Below are 10,584 nucleotides of genomic sequence, written 5' to 3'. Positions count from 1 at the left end.
CTTCAAGTATCATACATGTCCATTAAGGTCATCTTCAAGCTACTGCACTTATTTCTAACTAATGGCACGTTCACAGATCTTTCATTATGGGGAAGCTGTTACAATATGAAAATAGAATTATTTTTTTACTTTAATAGCAAACACTGAGAGGTTGCATTCTTATGCCTATAGTACTGCTCAAGTTGGTTGTGATAAGAGAGAAAGTTTTTTTATTTGTACCTGATTTTATAGCACCATTAGTATTATGTTACATTTGGGTACAGAGCAGTGATTCTTGGGTGCTGCAGGGAGAAAAGTCACTAATAAAGTGTTCAATGATGGTGTCAGAGATTACTAAGTAACCAAAAGCAAATTATTAAATTTTTCTTTCTAGAAATTCAGGGCTCAGGAGGACCACCAAATAGATCAAGAACTCATGGCAATCTTTGAGTGGGTGATGGAGATACAGACTGATGCCCTAAATCATCCTCTCTTCCTGTACAGGGAAAATTCCCCTCGCATAGACTTGTGACAAGATGGAGGTCTCTGGGATGAAGAGAGCTGGATTTCTGCTTCAGCTCTATCTTTTACAGCTGCTCCCCTGGATAAGTGATTTTGTTTTCTGTAAAATAAGGTTAGTCTTACTTTTCTCACAAGGTCATTGTAAACATTGGTTAAGGCAGCTTTTTATGGATTAAGACAGTCAGTATAGATCTGACATATAGTATTTGCTAAATAAATGAGACTTCCTTTCTCTTTCATTTCCCCTTCCAGCTTTAGTATGTAAGGACCTTCTTCAACACAACTCCCTCCTCCTATCCCCAAGTGTGGCTGTCAGTTGCTTGGTCATGAGCTCTTTTTGAGTTATTTTTGAGCCCAGGCTTAGTGACATTGAGCGGGGCTCCGAGATTGGCCTTTTTAAAATTGAAAAAAATTTTTTTTAGTTTTTCTATAAATTTGTTCTGTTATAGACCCAAAATGTACTAGTTATGTAATTATTACAGTGATTATAATAGTTGGGTTTGTTTTTTTCCCAAATATCAGACCCAAAGTTACAGAGGACTTTGTTTTAGCTTTGACAGACTTCCTATAGCCAATAGCCAATTAAATGGCAGATGAACAGCATGAAAACATGATGACATGGATCTTTCTCAAACTAGCTTCTTAAGATACTACTCAGAACGGTTCATTCACATTAATAGTTTGTGTTCCTTGGTCTAGAATAGTTCCAACCACAACATTAATAACAAAATCAGAGTCCATTTCTACAAAAGAGCAAGATTAGAATGACATTCCTCTGTGAATTCTGATAGTTGCACTTTGCATAAGCTGGTTTTAGTTCTTTGGTTGATTAACATATTTTTTTTTACAACTTTATTGGAGTATAATTGCTTCACAATTGTTAGTTTTCTGCTTTATAACAGAGTGAATCAGTTATACATATACATCTGTTCCCATGGTTGATTAACATTTATAGCAAAATTATTTCAGAATAAATTTTTTCTGTGAATAAATCTAAGTGTGAGATGGTTTATAGTAGTATTTGAATGTAGTAGATATGCAAATTGTTGTAGATCAAAGCTAGTCTAAGTAATATTGGAAAGAATATTTTTATAAATAAACCTGAATGCTAAATTCTGGTATATTTATAATTGGATATTGTGGCTACATTTGAGTTTTGGAAAGTTTCTGAAGAGTTGAAGTTACTTGATAAATTAATTTTCAGAGGTCAAGATATGAGATCAATATTCTGGAAGTTCCATAAAAAGAACTTTATATCAATACATAATGTTTCAGTATTTTTACTTCAACTTTTGCTGCCTTTTGCAAGCTGGAAGCTAGCAATTCTAAAATAACACATTTTAGCCTATACTAGCAATTATTATCTTTTCTTTGGCAATAAATACCTTGCTAAATGTTTATATTTTATTTACTGAAAACTCAACAAATTGTATCCTGGAAGGGAGAATTTTCAGGATGCTATTGTGGGTCGCAGCATGAGATTTTATATTATTACATAGTACCATGTAAAGACTTTCTCCTGAGAAGGAAGGAGCAGTAATTACTTCATTAGTTGCATAAGAGAGTCATAGGTCTGAAGCATAAATTGATTCTGATTCACCAAGGATATTATTAAGCTGTCAAAATCTGTCAATATGGAGTGTGACACCAACATGTAAAATACCATTAAAGGGTCATTAACAAGGTCTTCAAGCTCCTGCTTAGCATTTTCTCTGAGTTCCTAATGGAACTTTTCTCAAAACTGGATTTAAGTCAGATGTCTCATAAACTTTAATGCTGTTAAAAGTTTGCTATTGTAAAAAAGTGTGTCTTTTTTTGAGTTTTTTAGTTCCTATGTCAGCCAAAATGGAACAGCAGTTAAGTACCAACCACAGAAGTTTTCAAATCTTGAGATTTACACCCATTATTTTTTAAATCTGGTAAGCTCTGAAGATGGGCTGCAGTTGGTACATACTGGTTTGTATGTAGATACTTAAAACATTCCTTTGCCAGAAACAGTCATTGAATTTTTGCCATTACTTTGATAGATTTTTTTTCTGTAGAAGAAAAGGAAGTACAGTTTGTAATGAAAATTTAGTTTTTTTCATTACACTGTCAATTACTTGAGATCTGTGGTATTTGCAAATGAGTGTCCAACAAGAAAGTTAGCACAATATTCTTTTCCTTTCTGTAGAAATATCTGACAAGCACAGAAAAAAGAAGTGAGTCATTACCATTTTTCTTACTGCCATGAATTAACTCAAAATGCCAAATTGATTGAGTCTCAGCATTGTAGGTGATGGCAGCTATGATGCAAATAACTTAGTTCTTCATTTAAATGGCAGGCAGGTAGAGATTAGAGCTATTCTATCATTTTAATGAACACTAAGAAAAAGTTATCTATGATGCGTGGAATAATAAGTCGCATTCTTTGAAAACAATAATAATAGTTGGAGCTGTCAAAAAACTTTATGAAACTTTGAATAACTAAACAAAATTTCATATACTTGTTCCTAGCATTTAAAAAAAGATAACTAAGATATAGATAGGAAAAAAGAATAAACACTTGATGAGAATACATTGACCTGGGATGATCCAGATGGAATAGGCCCAGATATAATTTATTTGATAAGATTCTGGGAGTTGAGACCATATTCACCTGATAGAAGGAGAAATTGGGAGGATATATACAATTGTCAAGTAAGGATTAATTATGAGTGCTGAGTCAAATAAAAGAGTGGAAATTGTATGATAACCTTGAAAATCAGAGTGAGCTGAGCTGGGAAGGTAAGAGAGCTGTATACAAGAGTAATAATAGGAGGAGATTTAAAGCAATTAATAAGATATTATATAATGGCATAAAAATTTAGGTGTGATTTAATTTTTGAACATAAAAACAGAGCATGATTCCTATCCTGAATGGTATCTAATAAGAAATTAATTAATTGATTTAACAAGACTGTACTGATGTCATGACAACTGATGTTTAATTAGAAGCTGATTGCTGATTATGCCAATTTCATACATGGGAAGTTTCCAAGGGGTTGCTCATACCTTTTGAAACTTATTTTCACTTTGAGGGTGATAATAATTATTTGCTGGCAGACTAAAAAGAAACTGGAGTAATAAAATAAAAATCTCTCTCTGCTCTGAGAAGAAATGAGAGATCTTTAGCACTGAATGTTTATCATTAGGGGCTAAGGTAGCCCATGTAAAATTTGAGAGAAGGCGTTATCAAAACTTTTTCATGTGCTGTTGATTATTAAGAGAAGGGCTTGCCTTGGCTGATCACATTCTGCGGGGATGATATTAAAACTATTCAACAACTTGTGCAATATGCTTACCAACAACTAGAGTAATGCCCACTGTAGACAACCACTGTGGTCCACTGATGCTTCCAGACTGAAAATCAGTTCCTCATGGCTGGCCCAGTATGTTTTAGGGTGTGGTCTGGACCAAACATAGGCTCCATTCTAGGTGAGTGAGCATAAATTAAGTGTTGGTTTCCTATCACTAAAAAGGTGAACATCACTGAACATCATACCTATATTAACAGTATGTCCACCTACTAACCAGTGTCTGAAAGTGCTTGAATATGTGATAATTTCTGAGATGATGCTTATGAGGCAACATAAAAGACAGTGGCTAGCACAGAGCCTGCTTAATATCACTTAACATCACTTGTTTTCATGCAATAAACAGGAATGTAGGGAATATGCTCCATTTTGTCAATTAAATTATTTTGTTAGTTGGATTATTTTTGCCAAAATTTTAAACATGTAACAAGTCAAATCAAGTAAAAATGAAACCTACCATGAATTTGTACCTTTCTGTTCTTAACTAGTAAACTTGAGAAGATGTCATCCTTATTTTGTATCAGTAAAAGAAGGGATATTTGTATATATAGTTTATTTAGTTTATTTGGGTTAATATAGTTTATTTGGGTTAATAATATTTCAAAAATAAAACTTAAAAAATTTTGAGGATTGGGAATAAGAAGCAGTTTCTCATGGAAAGGAGGAGAGACAGAAGAAAATAACAATAGACAACATCCATGAAACTAATGGACCTGAAAGATGGTAATTATTATGGAGAAAATGTTTGAGTTCTCAAAAGTCAGAGTTTTGGAAAATGATATCTACAGAGTATCTGGGATTTATTCCTTTGAACCAATGATTCAACTTGTCAAATTCTCTGTTTTGAAGTCCATTAAGGTCTCTCAGAAATATTCTTATAGGTTATTACAGACTGTTTGGAGAGTTTCTCTCCTTTAAATTTCTTTCTCTTCCAAAATATTCGACACTTTTTAAACTCATTACACACTTGTGGTCACTGACCTATTTATTGCCCCGGTGTGGATGTGCTTTGGCCGCCACAGACACTGTTCACTCTGGTGACCTTGAGGAATCCAGAGGTATGACAAAGGCCCACAGGGGCTGATGTGGTGTGGGCAGTTCAGGGAGCATGTGTGGTTTACCTCATCCGACTAAGAATGTACATTTCTTGTTATAAATAGAATGATGAGACATTTCATTTGTGTAGTAAATCACAGTTTCAAATGAGCTAGTTCAGATGTCACCTTTGTGAAGGCTTTATTTTTTCTTTCTTTAGGTTACTCCAATAATTTACACATACCGTTTTAATGGTATTTTTTTCCATTTTACTCTATTCATATGTATCTTCTCCTCCACTGGGCTATAGTGAAAGGGCACAAGACATCTTTTAGTCATTTTTATATCTCTATATCTAGTATGGTACTTGGTATAGTGGTACCTTATAACATTTTGTTTGTTGCTTCTTTTGTGTGTCTTGAATAATGAACATAAGCTTTGCAATAGATAGAGCTGTTTTTCATAGACTCTCTTGCCCACTTAAACATTAATGATTGTGACCACCTACAGGGGTGGGATAGGGAGGGTGGGAGGGAGATGCAAGAGGGAGGAGATTTGAGGATATATGTATACGTATAGCTGATTCATTTTGTTATACAGCAGAAACTAACACAACAGTGTAAAATGATTATACTCCAATAAAGATGTTAAAAAAATACAAAACATAAATGAAACTTCACATTTCTTTTTTTTTAATGGTAATTCTTTGTATCACTTTATTGTACAATTGCAATGCCCCCTTATCATCTTCTCGAATCTTCTTCCAAGTTGTGCTCACTTTAGACACACTGGAAAAGTAAATGATTATAAAGCAAACAAAGCACCACAAAGAGCTAAGATGAATATATTACAGAAACATTAACAGTGCAAAAAAGAAATTTCTATTAGCAGTGCTTCTCAAACCTGTCTATGCATTAGAATTGCCTGAGGCATGAACTTAAGATTTAAGGATGGCCCATGCCTAGTCACTTGGGTTTAATTGATCTAAAATGGGGGCCAGGGCTCTGTATTATTTTTAAAAGCTCACCGTTAAGTAATTCTAAGTGGATCCAGGCTTAAGAACCACTACACTTAGTACTTCATTTTTTCACAATATCCGCAAATATCAAATAAGAAGCCCCATTGTATATATGGCACCATCTTGGTTATTTATTAACATTAGACAAATTTCAAAGAAGTTGAGGACACACTGCTATTAGTAGAAATCAATTTAAAAAATCCATTTTGTTAACAAAAATGTTGTGATGTCAATTATCTCTCAAGAAGCTGGCCAATAATAAAAATCAATACTTACTTATGTCTGTTTTGCTTCAGCTATATTTCATGGACCAGTGTAAAGTAACACAGAGTGCCTCTAAAAAGTTTTCAAAAAGCTGAAAATGAACCCAGTTGAGTTGGAGGCAATCTAATTCAATAGATTAGATAATCATCTTAATTCTCAGTTACCTCATCCTAACAGGTTTTCTTTGGTGGAATGAGAAAGAGGACTCAGTATAAGGTTTCTAAGAGACAGTAATAATCAGACCCATTTGTGGGTTTCTGTATTTTCATCACTGTCAAATTTACTGTCAAATTTGAAAATGGCCTAAAAAAAACAGAAATTATTTTATATTTTCAAGTGTGACAAAAATCATAATGCCTATAGGACCTGTACACCAGACCTAGGCTGTTGTTTTATAGTTAAGACTAAAAGATGTAGCTTACCTATGAACAATTTCAGAACCAAAGGAACAAAGATCCCAATCTAACAGAAATAGTTTTCTAATAGCATAAATATGAAATTTGAAATAAGTGGATTAAATGCATACTCTAAAAATTATCTTTCTTTCCTCTTAGTGACACATAGGTAGTAAAATACCAGCAACCAGACAAAAGTCATCACCTCAATTAAACAATAGTGCAAGACTACCCTACTATGTCTTTTTTTTTTTTGCAGTACGCGGGCTTCTCACAGTTGTGGCCTCTCCTGTTGCGGAGCACAGGCTCCGGACGCGCAGGCTCAGCGGCATGTGGGATCTTCCCGGACCGGGGCACTAACCTGTGTCCCCTGCATCGGCAGGCGGACTCTCAACCACTGCGCCGCCAGGGAAACCCCCCTACTATGTCTTTGCATGAGCTGGTGGTGCTGAGCCACCTAACAAAAATGTTCATGGGTTACACTAATGAACTCAAAACAATAATACTTACTTGATTAAGTCCATATCACTGAGCTGTGTTAAAATATTTGCTAAGGGATGTCTGAGTCCCCTTCGAAAGAGTTCACTGAGAATATCTACACACTTTAGGCCTGTTTTCCTGCCAATTATATTCCGTAGTCTAAAGTTTCCACTGGATATAAATTCCCTCAGCTTCTCCCAATCTATTTTAGGATTTCGTTTACCATTTTTTTTAACGTTGAACAAACCACTTTTTCAGAATGAAGAACCGGCAGCAAGTTTTTGTTGGGATCTTGGTCTGCGCTTTGCGTCCATAGTGGGCAAGATTATGGACCGTCACTGAAATTTTCCACCAGGTGAAGGCTACTGTCTTCATGTTCATTGAGGCCACTTAGTTGGGAAAATGAAGAGTAGCCACTGTCTTCATAAGGTCCACTGGTCTCTAGTTCTTCTATGTCATTTGAACTGTTAAGTGTCGTACGTGTTGATTTTCCTTATTATGCCAGGGTTTGCTTTCAGTTTCAAGTTCTACAATCCTGGGGCTCACAGTCGGTGACCCAAAATCTGGTAACCTTTCATAGTCTTTAATGCAGTCTTTATAAGAACCTTCCAAATATGAAGTAGTGTAGGAGCCTTGTCTTCTGTCATCAGGCTTTAGCGGTTTAATTCCAGAATGAACGTGGTAATAGTTAAAATCCCACTTCATTTTGATGCAGAAAGTGGGACTTTCTTCTTTACAACCATCCGAAGGGCGAGGGCGCCGTAGCTGCAGTGGCAGGAACCGGGGGGGGGGGGGGGCGCTGTGGGGAGCAGCTGCAGGGGCGCCGGCTCATGCCAGGGAAAGTGGGGTCCGCCTCAGGTGAGGGAGCTGCACCCGCGGCAGAGAAGCAGGCCGCCCACTTCTCAGAGCTCTCGAGACTTCACATTTCTGATTATGGTTGTTAGCTGGGTAAAATCAAAATAGAACCATGTCATGTTCTAAGGTCAGTTCTTCCTATTTTTAATTGTATGCTTTCCTTAATTTGTGTTCATTTCTAAGTTTTTGAACTGTGTTTTTATGTTTATTCTTTTTTTTTTTTTTTTTTTTTTTTTTTTTTTGCTGTACGCGGGCCTCTCAATGCTGTGGCCTCTCCCGTTGCGGAGCACAGGCTCCGGACGCACAGGCTCCGCGGCCATGGCTCGCGGGCCCAGCCGCTCCGCGGCATGTGGGATCTTCCGGGATCGGGGCACGAACCCGTGTCCCCTGCATCGGCAGGCGGACTCTCAACCACTGCGCCACCAGGGAAGCCCCTGTTTATTCTTTTAAAATTTTCATTGTGTTTTCTTTTTATTAAGACTCTTGTTTATTCCCCCAGATACAGAAATATGTGATGGTTGTGTTCTAGTTTGTTGAAATTTTTAGTTAGTTAAAATTAGATTCTGGTGAACTATTAATTGACATGGGGTAGAGCTAGCATGTTGGAAACTGGGGTGTCTAATGTCTGCGTTGAGTACAAACCTTGATTTTTTAAGCATAGAAGCAGCCTCGGGATGTGCCTCAGACACAGGAAGACTTTGGGCTCTATCACCCGGTTAGACTCACAATAGGGAGGATGTTGGTGCCCCGGGGTGAGTACTAAGTCAGTCTGATGGCTACCCCTCTAGCTACTGATATACAGGTGGCAAAGGAAAAAACTGTGAGCTGTAATTGCAGAGTGCCCTCTTTTCCTCATCTTTTATGGAGAGTCTTCCAAACAGATATGGTGCTTGTTCTTTGCAGGGAGATATGCCCCCATTGTCTGTCGGCATGTGTTGTGAGCTAATTTAGGTTCACTGAACATACCTGAAAATCTCTATAGCTAAGCCCCTCATTTCTGTGTATGAGACTTTTTATTTTGTGAAATGGATACAGTAAGCAGGAAGGATAAAATACTGCTCAGGTAAGATTTCTACTCAGAAGGTTTTTCAAAGGAGGCTATGAATTATAATGCAAAAGGACATTGCACTCACTGCATGGTGATCTGGTTCTGAAAGCAAAGCCTTTCTTTGATAGCTAGAGTACAAGTAATTCTAAAGATCAAAAAACTTGTTATCATACTAAGAAACCTAAATCTGTGCCTGTGTATGTATTATTTTCCAAAATATTCAGTTATGCATTATTCTCTGCCACCTCAGCGTTCAAAAACTAAAATGAACCATGGGATGGGGGGACAGTAATATCACTACAGCCCATCCTGGGCAGCCAGGTGGATTGTTTTTAGGCCACCTCAACTTATCCTTCATTGTAGTGCTAGCTCCTTTGAAGTAACTCTGAGGTTTCTCTTTCTCTCTCCAGTGCCTGGAGCTTCTGGCAATATGACAAGGTAAACAATTGACTACAGCAGAAGTAGCAAACTGAGGCCTATGGGCCAAGTCTAGCCCTGGCCTGCTTTTGTACTGCCTGTGAGCTGAGCATGGTTTTCACACTTTGAAAAACAAAAAACCAAATAAGAATCTGTGACAGAGACCATAGGTGGCCTGAACCTATGCCTAAAATACATACTGTCTGGCCTTTGACAGGAATGTTTGCCAACCATTGCCAGCCATCTGAATTTTATTCTGCCGTGGCCTTGCCATCCCTGCCTTCTTTCACAGACTCATCTGACTGCCTGTTACTACTTCTTGTGCACATCTTGACCTTTAGTGAACCATCAAACATCCTTCAGTTTCTACTGCTACAGGCTGCATCCTCCCTCTCCCCGATGCCTCTGTGTCTTTGCACATGCTCTTCCTGCTTTCTGGAATGTTCTCCACTCTACCCTGCATCTTTTGTGATCTGTATCTGTTGTGCAATTTATCTATTTTATCTTCACTTCTCTGAATAGAACAATGTACACAATGCTGATAACTAATGAATATTATCTAATAATTAAACCTTATCAAATAAATAATGTTTAGCCAGAGAGAAAATTATAGATACTGGACAGAAAGCCAGTGACAAATTTGTGTTCCTGTTGTCATTGGTCATGTTGCTGTTGATGACAGCTCTCTTCTCACCCTGCCTTGGTTATTTACTGTCAGCATAAATAATGCAGTGTTTATTTTTCTTTATCTTTCTCATTTGTGTTTTATTGATATATATATATATATATATATTTTTTTTTTTTTTTTTTTTTTTTTTCGGTATGCGGGCCTCTCGCTGTTGTGGCCTCTCCCGTTGCGGGGCACAGGCTCCGGACGCGCAGGCTCAGCGGCCATGGCTCACGGGCCCAGCCGCTCCGCGGCATGTGGGATCCTCCCAGACCGGGGCACGAACCCGTGTCCCCTGCATCCGCAGGCGGACTCTCAACCACTGCGCCACCAGGGAAGCCCTATTGATATATTTTTTTCAAAGCACAGAAAAAAGATAAAGTCCAGGGTCTTGAAGATTAGTGGGCTAGTACATTAAGCAATGGTAGGGAAGGAAGATAACATTTCAGGAGAGAAAAAGCAATAGTAACAGCAAATGATTTTGCAAGGGGATATATGTATCAGATAGTGTTTTTGTTATGGAAAAGAATTAAGATCACTAGCCACAGTTGGCCATTTTAAAGCCCTGG

At 37.4% G+C, this 10,584-nt stretch overlaps 1 pseudogene across 1 annotated transcript; it reads right to left on the bottom strand.

Moving 5' to 3' along the window:
- Positions 1-5,547: 5,547 nt before the first annotated feature.
- On the bottom strand, positions 5,548-7,860 carry LOC309809365 (F-box only protein 5-like; annotated as a pseudogene). The gene is made up of 2 exons: positions 7,059-7,860; positions 5,548-5,659 (listed from the first exon to the last, which is right to left on the bottom strand). The product of its transcript is annotated as an F-box only protein 5-like (transcript).
- Positions 7,861-10,584: the final 2,724 nt, after the last annotated feature.

The sequence above is a fragment of the Mesoplodon mirus genome (genome assembly GCF_964341445.2).
Source record: "Mesoplodon mirus genome assembly, chromosome: 8".
Classification (NCBI taxonomy): domain Eukaryota; kingdom Metazoa; phylum Chordata; class Mammalia; order Artiodactyla; family Ziphiidae; genus Mesoplodon; species Mesoplodon mirus.
This window is presented reverse-complemented; position numbering and strand designations above follow the sequence as displayed.